The following is a 5619-nucleotide window of genomic DNA, read 5'->3' as shown; positions in this document are numbered from 1 at the left end:
AACTGAAATCTATCAAAACCTAGGGTTTATGATCTACAACTCTTAAATGGTTTTATATCAGAAGAGAAAACCTTAGAGTACACAAGAGGTGAAAAACCTAGATTACAAGTTGTATGATCAATCACGAAGATTAAATCCAACTTGGCTTTGTGATCCCCAATACAAATAGTTTTATCTCACTCTTGTTCACGAAGAACTGAAGACATGGAAACAACCTACAAAGCTTACGCCAATTTTCCAAAAGGGGACGAAAAACGTGTAAACTCACGAATCCTTTATTTATAATGAACAATAGCTTGGAATCTAAGCAAAAATATTTTACATTTTCAAGACTCTCCTCTTTCCTAAGTTATAAATATTATGCATAAATAATTAAATAAATAATTAATTAGAAAATATTTATTTATATGAATAAATCACATTTTAACTTATGCAGAAATTAAAAGTTATCACAAACACTTTAATATGGTAATCAAATATGTTTGGATCAATACCCATCTTGCCTAGACAAGGAAACATCACCAATTTGACCAAAAATAGCTTTTAGTCACGTAATTGGGCCCAAGTCCGTGAACTGTTACAAACAGTCCATGGACTGTTTCCTACTAAAGAACTTTAATAAATCACTCATAACTTCATCGTTATAACTCAGAATTGAGTGATTCTTGGCTCGTTGGCTTCATACGCTCATTCACTATAACATGAGATTATTTATAAGGACAAAGGTTATTGTCTCCAAGGTCATGAATCAAATAACCTCAAGTATATATACATAAATGTACATTTACCGTCATAAGAATTGTTCCATAGAGTGAGCATATATCTTGATACATTAGAAAGGTAGAATTGAACAAGAATCCAAATGAAATCAATCACATACCTTTGTTGATGAAGTACTTGTTGATGTCTTCTTGTAGTCTTCAATCTTCAATCTCCATCCTTTAAGGATAGTTTTGATTCAACTTCTTAGACCTAATCTAGTCCGAAACTATCTTTAGTATGCTAAATCAAGAATGCATTTTGGCAACTAAAATTGACAACTAACTTGACATACCAACTCTAGTGGGTTCAACCGAGCAGTTCTCTAACAAATGCACAATCAAGAAATAATACAAAGCAGAAACAAAACCAAAAGATGCATTTCTAGTTCTACTTGCAAAAGCACACAGTCTAATCATCTCTTTCTTCTCTCGGGCTCAAACAACTACAATATTATCAGTGTACATTCATACAAACACCACTCTAACCTATCTTCATTCTGCCAATTCTAAATACTCAAAAGCAGTCACTTATCTCAATCACTACTACTAAAATATAACTGTAATACCAGAACCACCATACTCTTTTATAACCAAGGCATCACTGGTAGAGGTTCATTGCATCTCCAATAACTTTGTACCTCAATTTCATTACCATCAGCTCATTAAAACCAACACTATTAAACCTTAACTTGAACCACCTCCATTACAGACACACATAAACTTCAATTAAAATAACACAAAGTCTTCAGCTAATCTGAAACTCTTATTTCAACATCATCATCTCATACTCCCAACTGCACCTACAGCCAACAGTAATAATTCTACTTTTGTGCCATGAACAACGATAACTCATTTGTGATCCCCTACCCGCGGCTTGAATTACAGTTACGATCTAACAATCCTAGCTAACAATCTAAACTTAATCCACCAGTACCATTCCCTTGTTCAATTACCTTCTCTGTAATTCAAAACTACACCCAGAATCCATCTCCACCAGCAACATCCACAATCTACTCTTCTCTGCAATAACACTTAAACCTAACTATTTTGGGGTGAAAACTGTTTCTGCGGTTTTTGGTAAATTTGGGGTGTGTTGATGAGAAACGAATCTAAACCCTAAAAAAATGCACTGCACGGGAGTACTTTAGATTCGATAGATCAATCTATACAATTTTGGCCTAAACCAAGAAATGGTCGTTCCAGACTTGCTTCAGTCACAAAGTGAAGGATAAGGGTTGATCTTAGGGAGGGAAGCGAAGAAGTTGTTGAGATCAAAAATATTGAACTTTGAAGGTGCGTCTATTTATGACTTGTATCAGAATGTGGAACTGGCTTGCATAATTTAAGCTATCAGTTCTGGGTGTTTTCCGGATACTTGTGTTAACACTTGCGTTGTTCATGTTGTCATTGAAATAGGCTGAAAGCCTATTTTTATACAAGTCATTGATGTATGGGATGCCGTAGACTCAACAAATTAATAAATACATTTCCCACTAATTAACAGGTAATATAGCGGTAGTAAGATATCGTTCCCACAGAGAGTTGTGTAATTAGTGGGAAATATATTTATCAGTTACACAGCTCTCTATGGGAATGATCTCTAACTACCGCTATACTACCAGTTAATTAGTGGGTAATATATTTATTAATTTTTTGAGCCTACGACAACCCAACCAAATTGAATGGGAAACTAAGCCATGGTAAGTGCATAATTCATATGATTTTAGTATCCATTCCATACTTGTTTTACCTATTATTCTTGCATGTACTCGTATTATTACTCTCGTTTTCTCTTATTTGCCTCTAATAGGTGAATCATACAAAAAGGAGCAAACCACTCAAAATCAAGAGAATGCCAAACCAATCTTAACTCATTCAAATTAAGGATTTCTCATCATCATCTTGAATAGAATTGAAAGATAAAAAGAAGTTAAAAAGAATGAGGTCATTCCGAGTTCGGATGAAGAAGTTGTGGCCGAAACAAGCTTTCATTGAATACCAAAGACATGAAAGTTCGCGGACGGGTTTCATACTTTAATTCCGAAAATATCTGCTGGAATTTGAAGTTCGCGGACTGGGTTCGCGAACATAGCAAGTGGAAAACGTTTATGCACACCATGGAAAGCCTAAGGGCACGTTTGGTTTCGCTAGTTCGTGTTTTCGGGTCGGGTTCTTGAACCGAACCAAATACTTGGATACCAAGCAATGTAAACCTATTAAAAGGGTATTAGGTTATGCAAAATAATCGAATCTCGTATCACAAGTTCTACATCAAAAACCTAAGGTTTACCCATTTAGCGGGAAACCACCATTATTCATCTTCTTTGTAATATGAGTAGCTAAATCCTTTGTTGATTTAGGATGAATTCAATGTTCTAAGCGTGAAGCTTTATTATTAATACAAATCTATTGAGAGTTTTTATCATCATCGTTTCTCTTTACCGTATCCAGGGTTTATGAGTGATTCTAAGATCGATTTGGGATGCATACTAGATTAGTCTATTGATTGTTCTATTGCTAGTGAAGTTATGAGATAAGTAATCGTCGATTAACTCTCTACACAAGTAAAAATCGCAAGACCTTACAGAGGGATTCTGTGGATCAATCGTGTGTGAAGACAACACCAGCAAGTAAACCTTGATCTAAGAGTTTAACTACTGGGATCAACCTAAATTCACAAATCTTAAATTGTTCGATTAGATTACACCTTGAGTGATCTACTAATTGGTGGTTTGTTGGATAGAATCTGGTAGTCGAGAACTTCCGTATCCAGTGATAGAAGGAGTTTTGGGGATAACATTGATTTATGTGTTATTCCACGGTTGGTGATGAATAGTTCTTACGAACAATAGATAAGTATTCTAATCCTGTTAACGCTTGGTAACGGCGAAGGATTCCTTGATCATCTCTTTTCTTTATAGTATTTATATTTATCTTACAACAAAACCCCCTTTTGTTATTTACTTTATTTTGCTAATACAAATAACCTATCAGTTACACAGCTCTCTGTGGGAACGATCTCTTACTACCGCTATATTACCAGTTAATTAGTGGGAAATATATTTATTAATTTGTTGAGCCTACGACAGTCCAACCAAATTGAATGCAAAACTAAGCTATGGTAAGTGCATAATTCATATGATTTTAGTATCCATTCCATACTAGTTTTAGCTATTATTTTTGCATGTATCCGTATTATTACTCTCGTTTTCTCTTATTTGCCTCTAATAGGTGAATCATACAAAAAGGAGCAAAACACCCAAAATCAAGAGAATGAACAAAGACCGATCTTAACTCATTCGAATTAAGGATTTCTCATCATCATCTTGAAGATAATTGAAAGATAAAAAGAATGCAAAAATAATGAGGTCATTCCGAGTTCGGATGAAGAAGTTGTGGCCAAAACAAGCTTACATTGAATACCGAAGACATTAAAGTTCGCGGACGGGTTTTATACCTTAATTCCGAAAATATCTTCTGGAATTTGAAGTTCGCGGACTGGATTCGCGAACTTAGCAAGTGGAAACGTTTATGCACACCTTGGAAAACCTAAGGGCACGTTTGGTTTCGCTAGTTCGTGTTTTCGGGTCGGGTTCATGAACCGAACTAAATACTTGGAGACCAAGCAATGTAAACCTATAAAAAGGGTATTAGGTTATGTAAAATAATCGAATTTTATATCACAAGTTCTACATCAAAAACATAGGGTTTACCCATTTAGCGGGAAACCACCATTATTCCATCTTCTTTGTAATATGAGTAGCTAAATCCTTTGTTGATTTAGGATGAATTCAATGTTCTACGCGTGAAGCTTTATTATTAATACAAATCTATTGAGAGTTTTTATCATCATCGTTTCTCTTTACCATATCCATGGTTTATGAGTGATTCTAAGATTGATTTGGGATGCATACTAGATTAGTCTATTGATTTTTCTATTGCTAGTAGAAATTATGAGATAAGTAATCGTCGATTAACTCTCCACACAAGTAGAAATCGCCAGACCTTACAGAGGGATTCTGTGGAGCAATCGTGTGTGAAGACAACACCAGCAAGTAAACCTTCACTACACCATTTGTGCGGATTAGCAACAAAAATTCGCAACGGCTTAAGAGCCGTTGCGAATTCGCAACAAAATTTTCCACGCCTCGGAAATTCGCAATGGCTTCATTTGATGCAAATTTTGCAATTGCATATAGCCGTTGCGAATGTTTTATACCTGTCGCAATTTGCAACGGCTGACAAACCCACATGTGCTGCCCAACCGTGTGCAAAGTAACACTTGTATTGCAGGTGTGCGAACCAACCGTGTGCTAGGTAACACCTTATAACCCTAGTTTCTATCATTTTATCCCATTCTCTCTTTCCGTTCACAGAAAAACTCCCTCTTCCTCCTCCTCCTCTTCTCTTCCTCATACCCGTGCTCGCAATCCTTCTTCTTCATCTTCATTAGCATCGTCGTTGGTCACTAGGGTTATTTTTTTGTTTCAGTGAGATTGAGTGGGTGTTGTATTTGACAGGAAGCTGATTTTGGGTAATTTCAAGATGAAATAGATGAAGAAGAGATGGTTATGCTGAGTAACAGAAAGTCAGGGAAACGAGTAGTGGAGATGGGTTTAATGGTAAGTTGTTGTAGTTCATGTTGGCAGTGATATGGAGATAGAGAAGGTATTGGTTGTTGTTTTTGAGATCGAGAGAGGTTGAGCTCGATTGGGTTGCATCTGTGATGTTGTTGGTAATGGAACTGTTTGTGATGCTGCTATGGAGCTGAGGCAATGTGGTGGTTGAGATGATGAATGGTTTTTCTGAGAAGTGTGTAAACTTCAGCAATTGATGGAGTTCAGATTTGCTGTGAATT

This window comes from Papaver somniferum, unplaced genomic scaffold (genome assembly GCF_003573695.1).
Source record: "Papaver somniferum cultivar HN1 unplaced genomic scaffold, ASM357369v1 unplaced-scaffold_137, whole genome shotgun sequence".
Taxonomy (NCBI): domain Eukaryota; kingdom Viridiplantae; phylum Streptophyta; class Magnoliopsida; order Ranunculales; family Papaveraceae; genus Papaver; species Papaver somniferum.
Note: the sequence above shows the minus strand (reverse complement) of the source record.